The 26819-nt window shown below is 43.7% G+C and overlaps 1 protein-coding gene across 1 annotated transcript in view; it reads right to left on the bottom strand.

The window, feature by feature from the left end:
* SIPA1L3 (signal induced proliferation associated 1 like 3) overlaps positions 1-26819 on the bottom strand; it is a 215983-nt gene that overhangs the window by 126831 nt on the left and 62333 nt on the right. Inside the window, 1 exon segment of the mRNA XM_029619561.1 lies at positions 12370-12435. The gene's annotated coding sequence lies outside the window, so the exon portion shown is untranslated.

Here is a 26819-nt window from a genome sequence, read left to right as displayed (position 1 = left end):
GGTAAGGACCTATCTAATTGGACATAAAGGAGTGATAAAACTATCAAGTAGCAGCTTTCAATAGAAGTGGCTCTAAGGTGAGCTTCTGAAGTTGCCATGGTGCTCATTTGATGAGCCTTGACGGGAGCCTGTAATCTGAAAACCAGCCAACTTGAAACAGTCAGCTAATCAATTGGGTAGCGTTTGGCAATTGGCCTTCTCAATTTATTGGGATTGAAGGAGACAAACAGTTGAGAAGCTTGGTGAGTTTCAGTCCTCTCTAGGCTATAGGCCTGAGCTCTCTTACAAGCCAAAGAGTGAAGAGCCCATTCTCCTTTGAATGCATATGGATCTTGGAAAGAATGCAGGGAGCACAATAGCTTGATTAATGTGAAACAGATACAACTTTCAGAAAAAACCTAGGATGAATTTGTAGAATCACCCTATCATGACAAAACCTGAAGGTATGGTGATTATGAAACCAGAGCCTGTATTTCACTTACTATTTGTGCTGAAGTGACAGTCACAAGAAATGCTTTCCATACAAGGAGCTTCAAAAGTCCATTGACTGGAGAAGTCTGAAAGAAGGTTTTAAGAGTTGAGCTAGGACTACACAGACCAAAACACTGGAGATTTGTAATTTTCTTTCATGCATATTCATTGTGGATATCCTGAAAACCCGACTGGCTGGGGAGGGGGGGGGGGGGGGGCCCAGGATAGGGTTGGGAACCACTGGCCTACACCAAGTTGAGAACCTCTCATTTGAAACCATATGATCTTCTGGTTGAAGGTTTCCTGGCCAAAATGTAAAACATCCTATCCTTCTTTGGGAGGGCCAGCAATGGTAGATTCAGATGGCACAGCCTATCTTCCTTCTGTGTGATGTGTCAGACATAATTTAGTCTCTGGTTCCATTGGTTAACAGACTGATGAAACATGGATACTACATTTGCTATGGCCAGGTTGCTGCTATGAGGATTATCTTTGCCTTGTTCTGATAATCAGAGGAATTGATGGGTATCAACACACCAGTCTAGTAAAAACACATCAAGAGCTAATCTGTAGCTGCTCAGAAGCATAGCTTTCTGTTGTCTTTGGAGGTGATCAGGTCAATCACTGGCTTTCCCCAGCAACTGAACAAGGTGTCTCTGATTCTTTGATCCAAGGACCACTTATGTGGTTCTAACACACTGCTGAAGAGATCTACCAATGCATTCCAGCTTCTCAGAACGTAGATCACCTAGAGATGGGCATTGTGACGTCCTGCCCATGACCAGATTCAGAGTCCCTTCTAACAGAGGGCATACAAGCCCATTCCTCCCTGCTTGTTCATGTAGAACATGGCCTCTTGGTTATCAGTCTGGATCAAGATTCTCTTTCCTGAAAAAAGCAAGAGAAAACCCATAGGGCATAGTGAGTAGCTTGTAGCTCAAGGTGGTGATTTGCAGTTGATTTTCTACTAGGGACCACACCACACTGATATGTATTCCCCGCCCCCCCCCCCCAACTCGCATGCTTTTATGGAGGTGACTGTAGACGTAGTCCCTTGATGTAATATTTAGGTGCTCTTCTAGGGGCTTCACAGACTTCCATGTCATGTAGGGAGTGGGGTGTTCTGTGCTTGTGGGAATGATAGAGAAGGAAGAGTCATTTTAATTTTTGTGCCACGACAGTGACAATATTTCACTCCTGGATAAGTAGTAGCTCCACTGCTCAAGCCTCAAGTCGAGGCTTCGAGCTCTTACCCACTGGTGCCTCTCAGAGTCTCCATCTTCTAGGCATGTTACAGTGTTGTGCCCTAGGGGACATCAGACCACAGCTGTAGCAATTAGAGGAATCATTGGTCCAGGCCAAGGCAAAGTGCATATTTGTGATGGACAATGGTGCCCACAGCTGCAGCCCTTGAAGTCACTGACCACGGACTTCTTGGCCTTTTCCATACTTTTTTTTTTTTTTTTTATAAAATTGAAAAGTTTTGTTTGAGAGGCTGTCAAGGCAGCAGCAGAAAAACAAGAGCAGCAATAAGGAAGATAAGGGCACTAAGGTCAAAAACAAAAATTAAGAGACTGGGTCACATCCAAGCAGAAGCTTTGACAGTGAGGAATTCACTGGACAGCGCGCACACAGGAGCTTCTTTACTGAGCTTCGAGAACGGGGTCCACGTAAGCGCTGTTGGATGACGTCATACAAGTGCTATGGCTAATTTATGACTGCATGTTGTCAGAAACCAGCAAATTCGAGTCCAGTGTGTTCTTGTGAGGTGCCTATATCTACACAGCATAGCATTCATCAAATGTATTGCTCTAATTCAGAAGCTGAAATCCAAGAACTAGCCAGAAGTGGTGCCCACCCAACACTTCTAGTTTCAGTTTGAACTGTTTTCTTAAACAACCGAAAACGACTGAATTCGGAATTCTCCCCTCAAACCTAAACTTTCAGGGTTTACCCAAGTGCTTAAAACAATCTAAAAATACACACAGAGGAAAAGGAAAACAGGAAACAGATAATTTATAAAGAGCAATTTGAGAGAATAACCAAGTCTGTTATTAACAACCATCAATTTTATAGTGATACAGATATAGGCAGTTCTGTACAACACATAAGAGACTGATATATAGAACTTAAAAACTTACATGAGAAATTATGGGAACATTTATTAAGAAAATGGTTAAAATCAACAAGGCTGTGATCAGGAGACTCAGAGGTTTAGAAGTAATACAGAAATATTGAAATGACAGCAGAAAAAGACCATATGGCCCTCTAGTCTGTCCATCTGTCCAATTAATTATAATTCCAATCACTTCCTTAGAGATCCCCTGTATTTTTCCTCTGCTTTTTTGAATTCAGATATTGCTGTTTTCTCCATCACTTCCACTGAGAGGCTGTTCCACACATACACCACCCTCTCTATAAAGAAATATTTCCTAAGATTAACCTTATCTCATGACCCCTCAATTTTAAAGCCTCCTTTCCATTGAAAAAGGCTTACCTCCTGTGCATGGAAATCTTTGAGATATTTGAATGTATCATATCTCCCCTATCTCACCTTTCCTCTAGGGTGTACATGTTTAGATCTTTAAGTCTACCCCCATATGCTTTAAACAAAGACCACTGACCACTTTAGTAGCCGCCCTCTGGACAGACTGTTTATATCCTTCTGAAGGTACACAGGATTCCAAGGACCTATACAGGGGGTAATATCACCTCTCTTTTCCTGCTGACCATTCCTCTCCTTATGCAGCCAAGCATCTTTCTTGGCTTTTACCATCGCTTTATCCACCTTAAGATCAGATACAATTTACCTCCAGATCCAACTCTTCCTTTGTACTTAGAAGAATTTTACCTCTAATACTGTATCTTTCCCTTGGATTTTTGCTTCCTAAATGCATTACTCTGCTTTTTTTTTTTTGTTTTTTAGCATCCAATCTTATCTGCCAGATCTTAGACTATTCCTCAAGCTTTGCTAGATCCCTCCTGTTTTCCACTCCTTCCTGGCTTGTCCACCATTACAGATTTCGGTATCAACAAAGACAAAGCTTTCCCTGATAGCCCTTCTGTTATGTCACTCAAAAAATGTTGACAAGAATTGGTCCAAGGACCGATCCCTGAGGCACATCGCTTGTAACTACCACCTCCTCAGAGAAAATTCCCTTTTGGCACCCCTCCCCCAGCCAGTTTTTAACCCTAAAGAAACCTCTTAAGATAGGTTTTTAGGCTGGATTTGAATAATGCCAGAGAGGAAGCATGATACATCAATTTGGAAGTCTATTCTGAGAATATGGTGCATCAAGCTTGAAAGTGCAAAAACCAGAAATGGTAGATATTTGAGGGCTTAGCCAAGATGAATTGGTGGTTTCCTGCTCTCACTGAATAGGTGTCCATACCATAACAACTGGCACCAATCAATACCCCACTTGGAAGTGGTAACTTCAGCAGAGAGGCAAGGATTCGGAGCCAATGGAACCCTGAACTTTAAAAGTGATGCTTCCAGGCCACGACTGAGCACACCAGCAGGGAGGTGGGAGGGAAGCTGGAATCGTCATGGTCTGTGATATATATATGCATTACATATACACAGGGTGCCAATAGTAAATGCTACCAATCTGGCACTTTCTAGGAGTACTAAATGCATTGTAAAAAAACATTTAAGGCTGAAAACCAAGGAAAACATGCTTACAATGCAGAGGCATGCAGAACCACCATCAAGAATTCAGGACAGGTTTGTCTATAAAGTGTGTTAAGGAAAATAGACTATTAGAGCTACTCTGTGCGTGTTAAGAGCTTGTAAAAGTCAGTCATTTATTTTGCTGGGGGAAGGTTGAGCATCCTTTCCTGGAGAAGTAAATCAGTAGTGTTTTTCCCTTACTTGTTTCTCATTTTTTCTAGTTTGCTGTTGCTGCTTTGCTTATTTTGTTTGGCTTGTTTTTTTTATTTTGCTTTTTCAGTTGATGTAGCAGTTAATGTACTTTTAAGAAACGTTTAGATTTATTTTTCTCTCTGTGACAATGTTAGTTCTTGTATTAGTAAATGCCATCAAAAAATAAATTCACAAATCTTAATCAGGAACCTTCATACTAGTGGGCTGGGAGTTCATGCACCTGAAAACAGAAACAGGACCTCTTGTTTCTGCCCCAGTCTAATCCCTGGTTCCTGAAAATTGCACCACACAAGGCATTTTTTTGACAAGGCATGTTTCAGAGAAATTCTCTTGCTTCAGGGGGAGATCAATCAAACAGCTCTCTCGACAAGGGCCGAACTTGGGCAACATCACATTCTAATCTAAATACCCAGCCCATCAGCATGAAGGTTCCTTATGATTCATTAATTTATTTTGGACAGTGTTTACTAATACAAGAATTAACTGTCACACAGAAGAGTTGGTTTTATTCCTACTCACGTATTTATCTCCTCTTTGGGTTTTATTAGAGGTTTACTTACATTCAAAGACCACTCAAAGCAGTGTACAACATTTCTGCACTTCCTTAGAATCTGGAAAAAGTAATTTGCATTTATAAAACAGCTATCAGCCTTCACTTTAAATTTATAATGATCCCTCTTTAATGCAAACAGAACAGTTACCTAACCTTGCGGGCTTCTCACCCCCAAAATAATTCTTATAGATTGTGTGGAACCAAGTGCCCATTCCCACTTACATCTCTCAAATACTCTGTCACCCACCAGCCCACTTGTTATGAAGTGGAACCTCGCTCAGTCTGCTTTTATCGCACGCAGCGTTGTTCATCTGTTATGCTCTCCTGAGGATCTTTTCACAGTGCTGCCTTTCATGAGTGCCTAGGACAGAGCCCAGAAGCATCTGACATCTCAAGGGGTCAGCTAGTGAGCACGTCCAAGGAGCTTTCTCCTCTTGTAAAACACACACACGCGTGTCGTCCTGCCAAGAACCCCCCAAGCTCCCCTCTTCTCACGTACAAGGGAACCAGAGCAAAGTCTCAGCGTAAACGATCAAGGGAAACGGAAGGAAAGGATGATATATTATCCAGCTTGCCTACGGCAGCCTTTAAAAGAAACGGATATTTAAAGTGCCTCTAGAATATAATCATTTGTTAACGAAGCAGTACTTTAAGGCATGGCAATTTTGGACAGCTCATATAGCACAGGCAAAAGGAAATGCGAAGACCAGAACATGCATTCCAAAACCCCTTAAGGAAAAAATGGTTTAACATGAATTCACTGTGTAACAGATATGGGGTGGGCAAGTCCTTGAGGTCCACACTAGCAGCTGGTGAACAGAACACATCATCCTGTCAGGGCCAGTGCAAGGGTATTGGGCGCCCTAGGTGACCCTTGCGCTGCCCCCCCCCCCTCCCCAGGTCACAACCCCTCCCCCTGTTTCGGCACGAGTGGGATAGTCCCCACTTGCAGCACCACGTGGCTGTTCTTCGGCGCCCCCTATGGCTCGGCGCCCAAGGAGACCGCCGAAGTTCGCCTAATGGACGCGTCGGCCCTGCATCCTGTAGTGGGACAGTCTGGAGCTTCGCCTTTACCAGCCGCCAGGACTTAGGTGGGTCCCTAGCACAGGGGTGGTGGCTAGAGTCCAGAGACACACCAGAGACCAGGTAGACAAGTCAAGAGGAGAGCCAAGGTTGGGGCAGGTGGCAAGCAAACGTGGTCAAGTCTGAGTTGCTGAGGCCATGTCTGGATGTCCAAAAGGCCCTTTTCAAGGGCTGAAGCCTATGACGTCATCCAAGGGTGCGTGGCCTGTTTCCCGCCACAGACCCTTTAAATTTGGGTGGCCGGTGCGCGCGCGACTAAGGAGGGCAGGGTCAGCATGAGCATGGCTGCATCCATGCCACGAGCACGAGGCCTGCTGTTTGCAACGCTCTGGGGAGAGTGGCCCAGCTTGCGAGGATGTCCTGAGAGTCAGCAAATGAAACATTGTAAGCCACAAAAATAAGATCGAGTGAATGCCTGGAAGTTATCGTGCACCTTATCACAAAGAGGTCCTACTTCAAAAGCACCAACTAACCAAGTAAGTAGGGAGGAAGAAGGGCCCAACAGTTCAATGACCTCTCAGCTTCTACTTATTCTGCCTTACTTTTCTATACTATCACCACTTGGGTGGGGGGGGGGGGGGGAAATAAAAAACACACAAAACAAACACTGAAGCCCAGGTTGAATTCTTCCCGTTCTTGGTCCAGTGAACTGTGATAGGTTCGCTGATCCTGGCAAAATTGGCAATCCTTTTTCACCAAGCACAATAAAGTGGAAAAAAGTGAGTTTCTGCTCTATAAGACAGAAGGCAGTCGCACTGCTAGGCTTGCTTGGCTGACTTTCATAGCACTATGGATAGTGATAGGCTGGCTGCTCTATCCCTATAGCTTCCCCTTCCTTCTGCCTCAGCTCTGAATCCTATTCCTTCAAGACTTGATTAAAAAAAAAAAAAAAAAGAAAAACCCCCCACACAAACCCTGAAGGATAAACCCCAACGTCGTGTCCTCCAAAGCATAGTCTGTCTTTGATACAGGCTATAAGACGTTAAAGGTGGTGCATACAGAGTAACTACACGGGCCCCATAAGCCTTTTATCTCAAATTAGTTTGATTAACTGAAGCCATTTCCAACAAGAATTTTCACCTCCATCCAGCAAGAGAATATTTCATTTTCAAATTCACTTTGGAGTTAAGAGTACTATTTTTTTTTTTTTTTAATGGATTTATATATTTTTTTATGGAGCATAAACAGTCACTCTCTAGACGCGATGGTATATGTTTTGGAGCGGTTCCGATTGCACATTACATTAGTAAAAATTATTTATTCAGTGGAGCAGTCCAGGAGTATAGACTTGACAGCCCTATTTAACGCATGTTAAAAAAATATATATACACACACACCCTTTGCCTGATATTTAAACTCCAGGTTTCCACAACATATCAAAGCTCAAGGTGATAACAGGAGGAGGATTTTAAAACCTTTCCTCCCTCCCTCCCCCCATCAGGACAGCTGCTCCATTCCCAACTCAAACAAGGTCAACCTCTGTTTGTCTGTGGCGAGATCAAACAGACTGGGAGACTCTGCAATGCCCTGCAAGCTCAGCCTGAATTTGCTTGTCCCAGATACTTTCGCAACCCAACACCATTCAATATACGAAACTCCTGATAAGAAAATCTGCCAGAACAGCAAAATAAAGGGAAAGCCAGCCCAGTTTTGGATTCACTGTGCTTCCTGAACGTGTCACTCTCAGTGAGGGCACCTCTTAAAGGGAAACCCCCCCATCAGTGCCAGCCATTTTAAACATGCTAAGACAGCAAGGTTTTAATCAAAATCCCACCCATCTTCATCCAATCGTTATCACTTGTCAGATGGCGAAGTTGTTTTCCTGCAACAGGTGCTCCGAGGCTGGCAGGATAAGCAGCCATTCACGTGGGTGGCGATCTAAAGCAATGTCACTGAATGTTCCTAGAAAGCTTTTCTGGGTACGTGTGTGTGGGGTTTTCCACTCAGGTGCTGTTAGCAAGGGCCATACCAGACTTATGTAAAAGCCTTCAGCAATTCACAGACCGAGGAGCATGAGTGTGTGTGGCTCATTATCTTGCTACCTTCAGAGAAGAACTCCTACAGCTGAGCAGCTTTGCTTCTCCAAGCATAATAGAGCCACATGCATGGGAGTTCCTAGCTAAAGGCTACCGTCCAACAAAAGAGGCTTTAAAGAACCCCATCAATGGGGGTTATCAGGACTTTTATGGAAGACGACCTGAAATAGAGACAACCATAGGGAGTCAGAGTTGGACTGTGATTTTATGATTTTTTTTACCTGCCGGTGAGAAATTGTACGTGTGCATCCGATGCAGAGAGCTCCTGTCTCTCAAAGAATGACTCCGATCTATGGAGGCTGCAGTGGCAGACCTGGAGGAGCAGAGGCAGACAGAGCCGTGACGTCACGTCTTCAGCGGCCGTGCAGGCGTCCATCTTCGCGAGCAGCTGGAGCCAGGAGAGGTCGTCCGATGTCCGGAGGGGGGGTGCAAAAAGTAAGTCGCTTCGCCGCTTTACACTGCCAGTCCCTTCTTCCCTCCTCCCGGAGCAAGGCTGCTTTTCGCACCCTGCTTCGGGAGGAGGGGAGAGGGGACTGGCACAGGGGAAGCCACGATGTCCGGAGGGGGGCTGCAAAAGTAAGTCGCCGAGCGTCGTATTGCCTGTCCTCTCCCCTCTCTCTCTTGCAACTTTTTTTTTTCGCTCTTTTTTTTTGCATCGGGAAGAGGGGAGAGGACTGGGGCTGCCCTGGAGACCAGCATCCATGGACGCGGCCAGGGCAGGTGAGCGGGGGCTGGGGGAAAGCTTGCCGCCTATCCTTACCCCTGCCTCTAACGCAGTGGTAAGGGTAGGCGGTAAGTTAGCAGGTTAAACGCGCGGCAAAACGGCAGGGTAAAACAGCAATAGTCGGGGCGCGGGTTACTGGATGCTAGGGAATAGCTAATTCGCTCGTTTACATGCAATATACATGCCGCGTGCGGAAGGGGTTGCCCGAGGATTTTAGGACGCGGTAAGGGTAGGTTAAAGGGGGTTGTGGATCGCAGAAAGGGCTAACGCGGCCGGAAAGTGAGTAGAACGCGGGTTAGGAGCGGGGTAAACGCGGCCGCACTTTACTGGATAGACCTGACAGTAAGGACACTAAGAAAGAGTGCGGCAGTGCCGGGCACACCCTCGTTTGCCGTGCACACAGTTTGGATCACATACCGCCCGATACAGTATTCAAATGAGACAAATGCAAGCGGCATCCAAAGCGCGTTCATGAAGCGGTAGGCGTGCGCAATCCATTTTACTGTATAGAGCGGTATACAGCGCCTATGCAGTATCCTGGGGGCGCTGGTACCTGTCATTTCAAATGTCATTCCACCAGGAAAGTGGATAGTTCTCCTACAGACCCTGCTGCCTTGAGCGCCCGGCTAAGCGTCCAAGCCGGAAGTCCGAGGTCACAGCTTGGACGTCCAGCCTGGGCGCTCAAGGCAGGGGGAAGGCCCATGAATGTCTGTCGGCATTGAAGCAAGTACCACACACTAGTTACTCACCAAAATACTCTTTCTTCATGTGCAGCACTGGCTCCTTCTCCAGTTCCAGGGATTGACCGCACAGGCTGGAGCGTGGACTGGCCTGCGGCGGGCCGGCGCCGTCAGCCTCAGGGTCGCCCGGGGCCCCGTAGCGCGAGTCCAAGTAGTTGGAGCGAGGGCCGACGTGCTGCTGGTCGAAGCCCATGCCGATGCCACTGTACCAGTTGCTGCTGGGCTTGCTGCCGCTGTCGTAGCCGGTCAGGGCGCGGTGTGCGTTCATGCACCTTCCCGCTGCCTTGAGCGTCCGCCTGGACGTCCAAATTGGGCGCTCAAGGCAGCGGGAAGGTGCATGAACGCACGCCGTGACCTCTGACGTCCAGCCAGGCACTCGGGTCGCGGCGTGCGTTCATGCACCTTCCCGCTGCCTGCAGGGCCGCTTCTGCCCAGATCCACAGTCCAACTCGGCAGGAGCGTCCCTTTTGCCTCTACATCAGGTAAGCTGCAAATTCCTAACTTGCTCCCACCAGCCCGATCTCCAGTAGGGTTCGTGCTAACGTGGCAGCTGCACATGGCGTCCGGGCCAGTACGGCTCCCGATCCCAGCTTTCTTTCCCTCGGCTGAGTGGGACAATCCGGGCTCGCGGATTCAACGCTTCCAGCTTAGAGGACTCTGTCTCAGTTTCTAGCGCTAGGGTGCGCCTTTCTGTACAGGCTTTGCTGCTGCTGTTGTAGCCGGTCAGGGCGCGGCGTGCGTTCATGCATCTTCCTGCTGCCTTGAGCGCCCGCCTGGACGTCCAAGTCGGGCACTCAAGGCAGCGGGAAGGCGCATGAATCGTGCCGTGACCTGAGCGCCCGGCTGGACGTTCGAGGTCACGGCGTAGGGTGTGTAGTGATAGGGCCTGATACAGGAGGAGATCGTGCTCACTGCAAGTCAGCGGCGACAAGGAGCCCAGACCCACGAGAAGGCCAGAGGAGCCCCTGGAAACTGTGTCCGTTCTTCCCTACGGACAGAAGTACTCTGAGGTTAAGAGCGGTGGTGCCAGGTTGGGTTACTTTTTTCCCCCCTTGTGCGAGAAGCATTTTTTTCTGTGGATTGGGTTGGTTTGGGACTGGGCGGCTAAGTTCACCACACTAACGCCACATTAACGCCAGGGTCAGGGTAGGCGGTAAATTTGCAGGTTAAAGACGCGGCAAAATAGGCAATAATCTGGGTGCACGTTACCGTATCGGAGGGAATAGCTAATCCTATCATTAACATATATACATGCGGCGGGTGGAAAGGGATAAGTGATTTCAGTAAGCGGTAAGGACCCGTAAAACCGGATACTGAATCGCGGGTTAGACATACGCATCCAAAATGTGCGTACAAAGCGGGTTAAAAACAGGGTAACCGCAGCCGCGCTTTACTGTATCGACCTGTTTATCAGGGGAGGTGGTTCACACTGCGGCCACCTTTGAATTTTGCATAGTATTCAGGAAAACCTGGGTCTGATCTTCGGTTTGTCAACTTTTCCTGCAGAGTCAGCCTGCAAACAGATCGTTGGACTGAATTAGCGGCAACATGCTGTGATCCAGAGCAACAGACCGGCATGCTGTGCAGGCCGCTACAAAGCGCTCAGCGGCATTTTCCATTATTTTTCGTTTCTCATCCCAAATGCATCAAGCCTCTGTCAAAGCAAATTACTTCAAGCCTCCTCTTTTAGCCAGAGAGCCTTTGGTCTGGGTTTTGCAGAGAGCAATCACAGGGGCAGGCTTGTTGGATTAATCTTTGCCTCAGGAGTATTATACGCACAAGAGCAGGAGCTTTCAATTCACGCAGTCCTGCCCGGATCCGTTTTCCAGTATTATGAAGATAACTATCCATCTATCAAGAGAGTGGAAAACGCGCCTCCTGGCGCTAAGCACCACTGGCTTTTATTACGCTTACATCTGTATTCTTTTTGTTATATTCCATCTCTGCCCATTTTTGGCCTTTACTCCAATTTAAGTGGTCATGGTTTTAGTTTCTGTAGTAAAAGGAAGGACGGGTTTTTTAAATGCTGAACAAAGCTACAGATATACAGAATTTGAAAATCATAAAAATAAAAAGTTTTAGATCTGAAAGCTGTATATGCATTACCTTTATTGCTCATAGTCTAACAGAAGTCAGAAATTTACAATATTTTATTGCATCTTAAGACCGTGTGTGTGGAAGAAAGAAGAATCTGTCAAACACATCCCGTCCTTCCACAGCACATTACTCTAAACAGGTGACTTAGCTCAAGTGATGCAACCCGTTCGAGATGCTTCATTTAGTTCAAGACAGACCTATCAAGGCTTTGTGCTGAACAGCCCTGAAGAAAGCAATACTTTCAAAAGCACTGAACCCAACCAAAAGTGACCTGAAACTGCAGAGTGGAAGAAATGCGAGAGATAAATCGGACATGCAGCCTTCTCATGGAATCACCCAGCTCTGCTTCTGACCTACTTCCCAAGTACTATGCAAAGCAATGGCAGATTTCATTTGGAGGAAGCCTACGAGTTTGGGAAGTGGTATTTTTCAGTCAACATTTAGCTTGACAGCTTAAGTTAGAGTCAAACAAGCTGGTCAGTTACAGGCCTAAGTACATGAAGGATGCGATCGATTCCATAAGACATGTTCAGTCACCAATCACAGAGACCTTTACAGCTTTCAATAGGGTTCTTCAAATACTTCATAAATACTGAAATTTATGAAGACGATGCACATAACCATCTTCCTATGCAAGTGTCTTACAACAATGGTAAGAAATATTCTCCATATGAATGGTTTCAAAGTTCCCTATTAGGCTTGGTGGTTTATGTTGAAATTAGAGCTTTAAGACATCAGTGAAATACTTTCATGGAATAAAAATTACTGAAATCACATACCTGTGATATTTTGAAAAAGAACAGCATCCCAAGAATTTCAGAATTTAGTATCTTCCAAGTACATACCTGCAGGAAAAAGAAAGATATGCACTTATTTAATGGCATTTTGTGTACAGGCATTGAAAAATACCAGGTTTCTAAGTCTTATAATATTTAACCTTAACTCTGAAATTTCGTTTGGTAGGTGGGGAGTATTAAGTTTGATTTTGTAGGCTTTAACCCTAAAATGAGAGTATTCACCACCCTGTCATCTATGGAAAATCATTCTGAACTTTGCATTCAAAAATCTAGAAGGAGATAAACATCCTTATGAAGTCCAGTTCAGTCAATTCTTCTGATGGTCATAAATAAATACAGAAAACGTTAAGGGGTCAGGTGAAAAAAAAACCAAGAGCATATAAATATCAGTTATTCTTTATAAAACGATCACCACAAATATGCAAGAAGACATCAATATTCGGCACCGTGTGGGGCAGTGCGTGAGAGAAATATGATGTGCCAGGACCAGTGGCTGGAAGGGTGCCACGATGGTCACACCGCCAAGGCCTAAAGATGCCCCATGTAGCAAATACCAATGGAAGATGTGAGGAACTGGGCTGGTCCCCAAGTTCTTATACCCCTTGCTCTTTTCCCCAAAGCAAGGTAAGCAATCTGTAGGCCGAACATTTTTCTGGCTCCTGCCTATGATTTCTAAATACTTTTCCTACCCTACACACACAGGTGGAAAAATCTGGGTACCAAATCACCCACTGAACAAATTTCATTCCTGCCACCTGTAGATGCCACTAGAAAAAAAAAATGCTGCTATTGGAAAGGAGGGGAGACTATCTTTGCGCATCCTGGTTCAGCCCTGGAAGGAGAAAAAGCAGCGATGGTGCGGCCCCAGCACGGGCCTGAGGATAACTGGCCTGGGAAGGAGAGAGGGGAGTGCAATGTTGATGCCGCCTCGGGTGGAGAGGAGTGAGCAGTGTCAGCAAGGCCCCGGTTAGTCTAGGGAAGAGGAGGGAGAGATCAGTGCAGTCCAGGAAGGGAAGAGTTCTGTAATGCCCCAGTGGATATGGTAAGGAGAAGGGAGGTTGGCAGAGAATTAGGAAGAGGGGGAGAGAGCAAGGGTGGCACTAGGGAAGGAGGCAATGCTTCTGGGCTGCCAAAGACAGATGTTAGGTGAAGAGGGAAACGCTGAGAAGAGGAAGAAAAAAAATAATGCAAATACTCCGCTCATCCTAGAAGTAGAGCAAACCATTTACAAGATAAGCCCAAAAAATAGCCAAGGAAGTTAGAAAAAAAAGTGCAAAACAAAAAAAAAAGTTCTCTTTATAAAACTGTCCTGGTTCCTAAAGCTTTCGGCTGGCACCCAACTTTTTCAAATGTTTTCCACCCCTGCATATATGAACATACACACATGGGCCCTGTGCTGACTGATAACTTTACTCCTGCCACCACCGCAGCCTCCTCTATAAAATGAGTGGAATAGAACAGGTAAACACGAATCAGTTGTTTACACTTTCAAATATTACAAAGTCGAGGTGACATACAATTAAGTTATTAGGTGATACGTTTAAGACAAATAGGAGAAAATGTTTTTTATTCAACGCACAATTAAACTCTGGAATTTGTTGCCAGAGGATGGATTGAAAGCTGTTAGTGTAATTGTGTTTAAAAAAAAAAGATTTGGATACGTTCCTGGAGGAAGTGTCCATAAATCATTAAGGTGGACATGGGGAAATCCATTACTTATCCCTGGGATAAGCGGCATGGAAGCTATCCACCCTTCGGGATCTTTCCATACTTTTGTGACATGGATTGGTCACTGTTGGAAACAGGACAGTGGGCTTAATGGACCTTTGGCCTGACCCAGAATGGCAACTCTTATATTCTTATACTGTATTGGTCCAATTATAAAAGATTGCCCTGTATACAAGACAACCCTCAGTCCAATACGGTGAATGAAAGCTTGGGCCATCTATTCCAGCCCTCATGCTGTTGCGGACTCCACTTCCTTGGTGGGGAGCCGCATCAGGCTGGGGTCATCTTTGGGGTAGCAGGGGAAGAGAAGATTGCTCAGCTATCAGTTCAGCAGGGGGAGTGCTATTTTCAGGACAGGGAAATGAAAATTGAAGGAGTCAACCAGTATGGGGGGGTTTTTTCGTCTGTGATAAGATAAGGTGGACTTCTGGACATACAAAAATGTCCAAAACAAAAACCACATCTTATAATTGGGCCAATATAGCATAAAATGAAGAACCACTTTTAGATAAAACAGAATATATACGTAAGAGTACATATGTGTTCACAGCTTTATTGTAGATGTCCCTATGTAAGAATACTTTAATGACATGATCTGGTTTACGGTTGTAAAGTCTTTCCAATAGAGAAAATGCAGCGACAGTTGCCTTCATTAAAAAAAAAAACCCAAACACAAAAACCACCATCTGCCCTCAGAACTCAAATGTTCCCAAAACTGGATTGAAGTGCTGTATGGTCTCAGGCAGATCTCAATGCTTCCATTTTAATTTCTCACAGTGGAAGAAAGTGCAGGAGTCTCTTTTTATGCCGCTATAAAACTCAGCCGAGCAAAGGTCCTGGAACGTCAATCTACCGAGGCAAAGCGATTAGTGGAAATCCAACGCCTATCCCTCATCTGAAGTCTCACCTGCTCACCCTCGAGATAGGTGCGTTCTGTCAAACCCCCCCCCCCCCCATCCTCTCTAATGTGTGAGCAATTACCCCATTTATAAGGTTAAGAATTTTACAGTTAAAGTTACAATCATTTGGTGACTGCGAGGTAGGAATGTGCTCCTTCCTTCAGCCAGCTCTCATGTAGCCCTTGGTCAAGGCAACGTCAGCATCAGGACATTAGAGGAGCTCCTCAGTCCATCCGACTTCAGATAATGGCAAGGAGCTCATGCTGACTACCAGATGAACGCCATCCACAGACGGCAGCAATAAGGCCAGACAGCGGCTACTGCAGGGCTGCCTTTCCAAGGTGTCACACCAAAGGGTGCCGCCACTGGACTGGGATCTCAGGAACTGGGGGCATAACAGGAGCTGTTCTCTTACCACGTTATTTTGGCGACGAAGCGAAAGGAGAGGCAGCAGCTCTGAAGAAGCGGGGACTGCCAGCTGGCATCCAGCACACTGGCAGCCCATGTCGTCACAGGATAGTTGTCCGAGCGACAGACAGCAATAGTTCAGGTGTCCAGGCATCCCTTTTTTTTGGGGGGGGGGGGGGGGGGGGGGGGGGGGAAGCACTGCCTGCCCCTGTTGGGGAAGCCCTTGGGGAAAAAAAAAGGCAGGGTAATGAAAGTCTGCTCTCTAACTTGGTTGGCCAACCAAAGTAAATGGGTCTTCTTTTCAACAGCATCAAAACAATGACCTGGAAGGTTCACACTCTGATAATGAAAACTCAGACAGACTAGAAAGGAATACAATTACCAATGCTATAACAGCCTTACAAGAGATTAGGCTGGAAGGACAGAGACAGATTCATGAAAAACACAAACCATCATTCAGTGTGGGAAAGAGGAGATGTAGGAGTAACATTTGCCATCAGGAACAACCTTGCCGATAGATTAACTTCAGTGCCAAAAAAAATCTATCAGACTAATCACTTACCAAGCAATAGTTTGTTACATTTGGGTGTTTTATGCTACAAGAATGTTGTATAAAAATAAGGAAAAAGTAAAATTCTTATTTAACCTTAAGAGCACTGGCAATCCTATTGCATCAGCTGACAAAATTCTCATCTTAGGCGACAAATTAAAGAGCCGGTTGTGATTTTAGAACTAAAGAGACAACCTTAGGTAAGGATAAGCGGAATGCAAATAGAGAATTGTTGCTTAGACAAACAGTTGCTGATTGCAAAAGCTACGAGCCAGAGATACTTCTTTATCAGGTCTGACAGGAGGCTACTCTTGCTGCCTCTCTTCCCTTTCTGGTCCAGATCAGAGTAAGACAGCACCCATTCCTGCTCTTCTGGGCCTGACAGGCCATCAACTTTCTTTCTCCACCGCACCGGGATGCGATGCTGCTGGTGCTCTCTTAACCCTGTAGGAATGGGGGAAGGAAGTTGGGTGTATAGGAGGCATGGTAAGGTGGAAGAGGGAGTGAGTGTGGGGCTGCTGAGCAGGAAGGGGTAGGGAAGAGGGAACTGGGATATCTGGGCAGGATTAGGAATGCTGGGCAGGGATGAATGAAAGGGAGTAACTGGGAGAAGTGAGAGAGATGGAGACATGGAGGGAGTGAGGGGGTGCAAGAGCCATAATGTGTCAGTTTGGGGAATGTGCATTTCTTCTCTTTGTACTTTGCTTAGTGTAGGAGGAAATGTATTTGTTTCTCTTTCTCCAGTTTTGCACTGCACGTAGAGTGGCTTTTTGGGGTTTCCATTTCAGTTTTGTCTCCACATTGAGTCCTTGGAGTGAGTGCTGCTATTGCTACCCAGGTGCTGAGTTTTGGGGGGTTTTCCCTTCAAGTTTTACATAGTATAATATGCTTAGCAGTAGAGCGAGTCTGTGTTGCTGGTACTGAGATGACAATCAGAATATCTTTTTTTAAATGGTGAGCTGTATGGGGAAGTGTCTTAGTTCTGCTCTGCACCCATTGCTGGGGATTGCAGAGTATATGTTCACATTTAACCCCATGATGGTCAAGTATTCAGATCACCTGTTAGGTGAATCCAGACAGAAAAAAAAAGTTGAGAATCATTGGTCTAAGCATTACTATCTTTTGGACTATGATTGGAAGAATATTCTTAACAAGGAAAGCAATGCATGGACCAGAGTGCTCCAAAGATCACTTCCTTTACTTCCCATCTGAACATCAAGTGCTCAAGGCTGGTTACAAAAAAAAAAAAATTACTATCGAACCCACAACATAAAACCAATCTCAAACAGCCAGCCAGCCTCAAAGTGTCCTGGTTTAGTTGCATGCAACCTCCATACCCTGATGCAAAACTGCTGCTTCTCAAAACAGAACAAAAACTCGGAAAGCTGGAAGTTGAAAACTACGGATATTCAGGATCAGTTATAAGGTCTGACAATGCAACTAGCGAAGGGAAAAAACAAACAAAAAAAAAGACATGGAATAATCTTAAATAAAAAGTTTTCAGTGCTTCATGGAATACACCTGCTCATCCAAAACATAAGACTGCAGATTGGTTGGATGAAAAACAATAGCATACATGATCTTCTCTAGAAAAAGCAGAAACTATGCTGAACATTTTTTAAATATGGTTTTATATTTATTCAGTGCTGTAGCTTCCCTAGAATGTTCTAAAGGGGAACCAATTTACATTGACAAGATCATAAATCAAATCAGTCATCAGGTTCTTCCCCAGACTGGGGTGCAAAATCCATAAAGTCATGAATCTGACCTAGAAGTACAGAGTAGGATATGGGGCGGCTTTGTTAACATATCAGAAAGCAAAACAGGATCTTTAAGGAAATATTTTACCATATAACATTACGCTGGTGTTGCAACCCATTAACTGGAGATGTTAATTTTCAAATCTTAAAATAAAAAAGGAAATGGTTTATGGTACTTATTAAAAATCCAACCCACTAGCACCAGATTTCTTTCATTAACTGAACACCCTGCAGAAGCAGTTTGCCTAGAATGTTTTTTGCAATGGTGGTTACCACCTGCTGTGGTAACTGACTGTCACTGCTCAAATGGCCATCTCGGACTAGAAGCATTGCTGCTGCTGCTGCTTGTGACCTTGAGCAAGTCCCTTCTCCTTTCATTGCCTTAGGTACAGACTTAGGGCCTGCTTTACTAAGGTTTTTCTCCCATTCTGTCTCTATGGGAAAAATGCTTAGAGAATGAGACCCAGAGACTGTGAGCCCTCTAGGGACAGGGAAATACCTAGAATACCGAAATGTAACCTGCTCCGAAGTGTCCAAAAGGTGAAATGCAAGTAAAATAAAAAAGCAAGCAAGCATGGTGGTATTTTGTTGATATAGAATCTTTGATGGATACATAAAGTGCTTGGTAAAAATCAACTACTATTATCTTAACATCCTTAATACTGAAAACTTAACATCTGGAACGCAGAGTCTAGTGGGAGGTGCACTACCACATGAACAACAGCAGAGATAAGAAATGACGGGGCACTAGGTAGAGATGAGCAAGTGACTAGTACAAAAAAGAATTAGCATTTTCCCCAGAGAAGCAGTAAAGTGAAGATGACGTCAAATATCCATGAGCTGGGCATCATTACTAATACAAGAAATGTATGAAGACAAAGAATGTTACTCACACAAAAAGCTGCTCCCAAGAAGGGAGTTTATGTATAGTGCCTAACATACCATTCCAGTGTAACAGACACAGCACAGAGCCATGTGCTATGCAGGCCACCATGCATTGCCAAGAGTTAGGATACAGAGTAGAGATGCAGCTTTGGAAAGGTGGTCAACACTGAACACACAGCTGATCTAATGGGCTCTTCTGAATGAGTTAGTAGGAAGAGGGGTAGGAATGCTAGAGTGCTCTAGGCAAATTTTAAGAAGATGGAAACTAATGGGCCATGTTTGTATGGTAAGGCAGAAGTTTAGAGAGGCTTCATGGCACCTCAATGCGTGGATTCAATTTTTGCTACCCTAATGCCTCAGACAGAATGGAGGGCAAATACGTTTGTAAGAATTGTCACCAGTACCTTTTCCCATGAAGCACAGAGGTCTACCATTCAGTATGAGCACTTGTTACTTTATAATAAAACAGAATTTTCTTTATGACCATTAACCTGACCAAATACAAGACGAACTCAGAAGGCCAGAACTAGGAGCAAGGGGACTCCAAATAGAAGCAGAGAGCTTACTGCAAGGCAGGATTAAATGGAACAGCAGTTCAGAGTCACTGCCAACATGGCTGCTAGTAGGACCTCCAAGTAATAGAAGTTTGGAGGACCGAGGCATCATGGAATATAGCCCAAGAGCCCCTGCTGCAGACAGGATCCTCACACAGAAAGCTGATCTGACTTGCTCTTTCCCTTCTCAACCAAATTCTTTGGGTGCGAAGTGATAGAGGATAGGAAGCTCATGTACTATTTAATTAATGCATCTATAGTTAGTACCACTTGGGGTTGAGCACTCTTTGGAAGGATGTCTCATATATAAATGCTCCTTCAGTGTCTTGAGAAGGATTTGGGAGTCAAGATGTTTTCACCTTTCAACTGTGAAGTTTGTGAAGAAACAGAACCACTTTTATCACGTTTTTTATGCAACTTAGGTTGCAGAGGATAATCCAATGATAAAAACTGAAAATTTGTCGTCTTGCAGCACCTAAAGCATCTTGCCCTTTGGGACAGCTTGATGCAGTGGTAGCATTTCTGGTAGGTGTCTGTAATAGATACATTCCACCCACAGGGGCATCTTTTGAAGCCTCCTGGAATGTCAAACTAGCGATTCTCTAGGTCAAGCAATTTTGAGGATAAAAGGAAAGAAAAAAATGATAACTACACATAAAATTATCTATCAGGCAATAAGTTGTGTGAAGTGCTCAACTAATGAACAGAAAAAGATCCCAATGGGATGAGGAAGAGAGCACTAATGTTCAATATGCGACGATATATAAAAATCAGACCTAACATATTAAAAAAATAAAATGCATGGTCACCTATACAGTTAATTTATGTGCCTTATTGTAAACCGTTGTGATTGTACTTATCTTAACGACGGTATAGAAAAGATTTTAAATAAATAAAATAAATGATGCAAATACATTCACACATGTAAGATCATATGCAATACGTATGAAAATTAATTGCTTAGACATTTGTTTACCAAATTAAATCATTAAATTGTGAAATGAAAAAATGTAAGTTGAAAACAGTGGTTCTCCACTTGCAATATATCCTGCATAACGACGACAATCTTCAACATGTCAAGCACACAAACAATGATTACAAATCATAGTGACTTAATTGCATCTCATATTGGCTACGGAGGCTTCTCGAACACACCGTGTGCTGTCAGTCAATTTTCTAACAAAGTTCTGTAAATCAATTAAACTAACATATGAAACAAATGGTGGTAATCCATTGAGGAGAGATGCACAGCCCTCACCACCTCACTGGTACTGACTGCGGTTATACATGTAAGATACAACCTAATATCTTATATATCCTAAAGTGAATTACATCGAAAACTAACACGGTGTAGTTAAGTCCTCTACAAGGTCCTTGTTTCGCCGATGCCAGCTTCCTATGGGAGAACCCCTGACAGTGAATCAGAAAAAGAGCGATTAAAATTGAATTGGTAGGTGTGCAAAATGGTGGCATCTAAGACAACGTGCACTAACAAGATAGTCAAAGGAGTGTTTTGAGTTATTTGGAAAAGAAAATAAAATACCTCTTATAGGCTCCCCACGATGAACAGGAGCAGCCCTATCCTAAATGAGTTGCAACCATCAATTAAAATACCAGGAAGCAGAGACTAAAAATCTAAGATATTAATTCATGAAAAAGAAACCACTCAGATTTTCTTCACATATTTCAACAACCTCAAAAGCATCAGAAAATAGAGCCACAGAAACTGTCCACGCCAGGGTACAGGTTAAGTTGCAAGAGAGAAAACTAGATTCAAATGCCACCCAATGAAGCAACACTGTATGAAATACAGGAATTGAAAAAAAAATCTTAGATGTTCGAAGCTCAGCATTAGCTGTTTTACTCCCTAAAAAAAAAAAAAAAACAAAACACCAAACACACCACTAAATCCTCCTAAATCCCAGACCCATATGAAGACAAAACCCACTTACTTAACTTGTCCAAGGAAACAAACGGAATCTCTCAGAGAGGACAAGGAGCACACACAATGCAACTGGCGTCAGTGTGGTGGGACAGCCTAAGCTGAAAAGCCAAAAAGTAATCAGACTAACAACTGTCTCACAATATTCAAAAAGAAAAAGCAAGGCTTAAAAGAAGCAAAGGAAAAAGTGAAGAGAGCAGAAAAGGAAAACACACAAGCTGTACAAGAAAGAATTCAATGGTCAAATTACTGTAAAAACAAGACAAAATGCTTAAATGTTTAAAATGCAATTAGCCAATGTGGGTCTATTACTTCTTGATCAGGTGCATGCCACAATTTAGAAGTGGATTACAGATTCAGAGTCTACAAAAAAACAAGGAACAGAGTTAGAACTGGAAAGCAAAGTGACACAATAAGAACGGGTCATATACCCGATACAGATTGCAAAACAAAAGCTGCTTACCATGGAGGATGCCTTTCTCCCGCATATCAGTTTGCTTGCGGGAATTGAAAACAAGGCGTGCACTGTGTTCAGAGATAGGGCTATATATGTGCCTAAGGGGGCACGTCTGAATTCAAAACCAGACAACTGGGCTTGTAAGGTGTGTGGTATAGGCCCAGCAAAGCCAGTATGTAAAAAGCATCGGACCAAACTCTGTTAGAAAACCAAGAACCCTGGCACAGGGGCAAATAAACTTGGGCAGAGAAGAAGCCACACCATACCAAGATCCAAAGGCCCACCCTGTTTACAGGAAGGCTCCCCCCCCCCCCCCAATTTGATCATTGAATTCAGTCGTGCTGGAGCTAACGTCTGCCAGAAATAAATACATCTCTGCTCATAGCGTTGAAGCTGTAGAGAGATACAGCCTCCTCTGGGGCAACTAAGATGCTGAATGACAAAGAATTTAAGGTGGTCGAGAGAATGATCCTGATCTAGCCAACGTTTGACCAAGGGAGCTTTTATTTTGTGAGTGTGGACACAGCTCATGGTGAATGATACGAGTCCATATGGGCAGTTTGGTATGACCGATGTATAACTTTGCAATCATCTGTCCCATGTACAAAGACAACCTGAGAAGTACCAATCAAAATAGCTTCTGAGCTCAAGCGCAGTGGATAAAGAGGACTGGAGGAACGTTTGGATTGCATGTACATGGTTACAGATAGAGCAATGTTTGCAAGCAAACTGTCCCGTGACTGCTATAGTAGGACCACTTAGAGAATAAGGAGATATCAGTGGGTCACGCAAACTGCGACCTCTGGTGGGAGCAAAAATAAATCTGTTTTGAAAGTCTTTGTGTAATGTTAATGTGCGCCAATGCTTGAGAATAGTTTTGCACCATGTGCGATCTTTAAGAGAAAGGGACCACACATACTAGCTGGTCTGTCGCAGGGCAGTGGCAAGTCTCTAAAAGGAGGTCACAGTTCACACAAAGACCATTTGTACATCCGTTTAACAGCCTTGTGTGCATTTTGAATGCCTGGAATTTACACTCAGAAGTTGACTCATAGCTGCCGCCTTAAACCGAGAAACTGACCCACTAGAATGTTAATATGTAAATTGTATGGATGAAAACACTAAAAATGCAATCAATGGTTGCGGTCAGTGGGCTTAATGAAAATGGTGGTAGTTAGTCTTCATTGATGTTTAAGCACAGATAAATTATTGATCCAAGATGAAAATGAAGTTAATGGTTCAGGGGACCCTTTCCAAATGAAAAAAAAAAAAAAAAATCTATAAAGTGAATCCAGAGATGAATGTTGAGCCACTGTTCTGAGATGTATATGTAAGTTTCCTCAAATTGGACCATGTAGAGACTTGCTAATAACGGGACCACAGTGGCTTCCATAGCTGTCCCCTTGATCTGCTGGTAGTACTAATCACTGAATCTGAAAAATTTATTTTTAAGTGCTACGGAAGCAAGTTCAGTGACAAAAGAGCTAAACCCCTGGGAGAAAGCATTCTTGGTGAGTGTGTCATGAACTGTAGAGCCGCCTACTTGAAAGAGAAAAAGAAAGGAAAGGAAACTGACAGAAAAAAAAACCCCTCAGCAGTGAGGAAAGGTTTCTAGAGCATAAAAAAGGCACCCATGTAAAAGCTTGGATATAAATAAACTAAGAACTCAGGAGGCGGTGGCTTTGTGGGAAGTCCATTCTAGGCTTTTCTGAGTTCACCACCACCAGTGGGGCTGATTCATCCTTCTAGTCAGAGAAGCACAGCTAGTAGAAAAAGAAGGGGAGGCAATCATGCCACTGTAGAAGCCAGTAGTAGTAGTAAGACCTCGCTGGGAATACTGTATCCAGTTCTGGAGAACCTGCCTCGGGAATGGAGTTACTCTAAAGAAATAATGCAGGGTCTGCATCAAGAGACCTGCGAGGTAAAGCTTAGAATCTAAATATTCATACCTAGAGGAGAGGTGAGGAAAGCAAAATGACATTCAAACAAGCCTACCAATAACTTTCCAACTTTCTCCACACACAACACCTCCCCCCTGCTTGTCCCCTGTTAGCCTCTCCATCATTATCAAAAATTAAACACATTTCCTCATATGTACCCTCAACAATGTAAATAATGTTACTTAACGTTTCCTTCAATAGCTGTTTACAATTTGGGTCCTGCTTCCCCTCCTCTCTCTCCACCACCCCTTAGTATCTCTCCTTGCCATCTCCTGGTTACTTGAAATGTTTTAATGTAATTTCTCTCCCTGTTAGCTCCTGTTATTCTCCTAGTTACTTGCAATATTATAATGTATTTCCCTTAGTTCTACTGTTAAAATGTAAACCTATGTGATGTGCAAACGAATGTCGGTATATAAAAGAATTAAATAAATACTTGGGAGTACAAATGCATAAGCAGCAAACCTTTTCATGACAAAGGAAGCTCTAGAACAAGGGGGTCACGTTATGAGTCTTTTGAGGGGCTCTACTGAGGAGAGACGTGGGGAATATTTTTCCATGGAAGTTAGTGTAAGAATGGAACACCTTCTGGGAATGGCTGGTGGCTATAGCAGCAAAGGAGTTTAATGACAGGATCATTAGTAGCTAAAAGCGGCGCTCAGAGAAAGCTTGAACTAGTAGCATGTGTTTAAACATTCATAGCCGCTTGCAGCTCTCATGCAACGATGAGCGTTAGGGCTGCCAGAATGTGTGGCAAAAGTGGATAATATGGAATATTAGAAGTCTTAGCTGTAACACAGGCATCCAAGTGGCCAAGCTGTCCAACAGGCTGCGACAGTAGAATGAATTAGCACCTGGACTTGCCTGGCAAGCTACCGAGTCCATGATTAACTGGAAGTCTTATTGGAAACGCAGGTGCACCCAGTCAGGTCTTTGATAGGATACGTAAGGAAGGCCCGATGTTTGGGCAACATTCACACTAGTTTAGCTGGCTACTTAATTACAGAGCTGTGTGGTCAGGCATGAGGAAGGTGGGTGTTAGAGGGAAGACAGTGGGGATCTTGTACGCTTCTTCTGCTTGAGATGGAGGAGAACAAGAGGCGGAAGTAAGAGCACCCTGGATAAGAAGAAATCTTTGCAGGCGGTCACACACTCTGGCTGACAACTAGGACCTAGTCTTAGCAGGATGGACAAAACAGGAGAGAGTTAGATGGGCCAAACGGTCCTTTTGCCGTCATTTATCTTTCTAGGTTACTTTGATATTGGCCTTGTGTAGTAAAACGTGCAGAGCCCCCACTACAAAAAAAAAAAAAAAAAAAGTTTATATCCATTTGCAGATTCCTTAGCTATTGTCACAGTGAAGAGCAGCAATACTTCTGTACTCAAGGAGAGCTAAACAATTGGAGAAGGAAAGAAAAAGTCTACAAAATGATCACTTACAAACTAATAAATGCATCCTCTTCTTTTCAAGTAGATTAACCATTCACTTCAGGAGGACACAGGGGAAAAACACACAAGATTTCACTTGGAATTTTTTTTTTTTTTTTTTAGAAAACAGACACCATAAATCCCTTTCAGCAATGCAAAAACAGTGGCAGGTTTCCAGAAGATCATGGGGACAGGGGTGAGGGGGCAAGGCGTGTGCTGGAAAGGCAGGCTTCACTCTCTCTATAAAAGCCATGTTTGCCACAGAATAATTACCCTGAATAAGTGCCATTCAATTCGTCAATGAAAAGAGAGCAACAGATGGCTCTGCAGATATTAGCATAAATTATGTATATTATCAAACGGATAGGTTTGCAGTCAATAGGCAAAACAGGCAAGCAGATTACTTTCATAAGCAAATTGTACAAGAAACGGCTGAGTCTTGCATGACAATTAAAAAAGAAAGTCAGGTAAAAGCAAACAAATGTATGAAGGAAGTGATACATTTTTCTAAATCAATAATTAACTTTAAAACAGGTAGAAAAGCTACACCAAGTACAATACCATTTTGCATTCCATTTAATTCCATCAACCAAATTTACAGTTTAGAAGAGTGTTTGTTCCTTTACAAAGAAATCCAATACTGTACCTTGTGCAATTTTTTTTTTTTTAATTTTTAGAACACTAATTGACATGGATACTTGTGGGGAAATATGCATTAATTTGAAAATGTTAAATCATGACCACATAAATAGATTTCTAGTGGGTCTGGAGAAACCTCAGTTCTTTTTAATTGGACAGAAGAAATAGCCAAAGATGATGTATACAAATTTTTGAAACCACACAGAAGCCCTTGTGCTTAATGTCTTGATACTCCTGTCGAAGAGAAGGCGAAGAGAAGAAATAAATGCACGCCATGAAGACCTAGCTCACCTTGGGGAGATGTTCCCCCACCCGCAGACAGAAACAGCGGCCAAGAATCAAGTAGCACGGGATGCTTTACAAAGAGGTCAGAAATTTCTGCCTGCCAGCTAGCAGAAAGGAACAGAAGCAAGGCCAGGGGATCAACTCTAGAAGGCCAGACAGAAGTCCACCGAAGAAAAACACCGGTTCTTTAGGTCACTTTCAGTACAAAAGGCCTTTCAAACACACTAGAATCTAATTAGCCATTCATTCCAAAATTATCACACTGACTGCTAATCAGACAGACTTTAACCTTAAATATAAAAAATGTATGCACTGCCTAGCACAGAGAGATTACGAGATAAAATATAAAGCAACTCTTAATGCCTCGAAAAATGCAAAGTTAAAATCTATTAGCCAGAGCATCATCAACCCAACCAAATATTAAATGATTGCTTGATTTTGGTTAAGGCAGATAGTGTTAAAAATGGTTTGGACAAGGTCCTGGAGAAGTCCATAAATTGTTATTAACCAGGTAAACTTAGGGAATAGTCGCTACTCACCACTGCGTGCTAGCAGCATTGGCATCTAGGATTGGCCACTGCTGGGAATGGGATATTGGGCTTGACGGACCCTTAGTCTGAAGTAGTATGACAATTCTTATGTTCATTCCTCATCACCCTCTTCCCCCCCTACTCACCAAATAAGTCAACACAGATCCTAAATACTGAGACATTTGCATATAGCTCGTGTAGAACTATGGTAATCGGCATACTTCTATCTTGAAAACAAGGCCTTTTTTTGGGGGGTGGGGGGGTCCCCTTCCCGGTCCTGAATTAAAACAATGGAACAAATTTAATCTGTGAAAAAGTTTACTTTCTACTTTCGAAATGCTACTCTCTCCAATAAAATAAGTAGTGCCGTAAATCACACCCGGATCAGTCAGGAACTGGCTATTCTTGCACATACATCCTCAGTCTT

This window comes from Rhinatrema bivittatum, chromosome 11 (genome assembly GCF_901001135.1).
Source record: "Rhinatrema bivittatum chromosome 11, aRhiBiv1.1, whole genome shotgun sequence".
Taxonomy (NCBI): Eukaryota; Metazoa; Chordata; class Amphibia; order Gymnophiona; family Rhinatrematidae; genus Rhinatrema; species Rhinatrema bivittatum.
The sequence above is the reverse complement of the archived record's forward strand: the minus strand, read 5'-3'. Positions and strand labels throughout refer to the sequence as shown.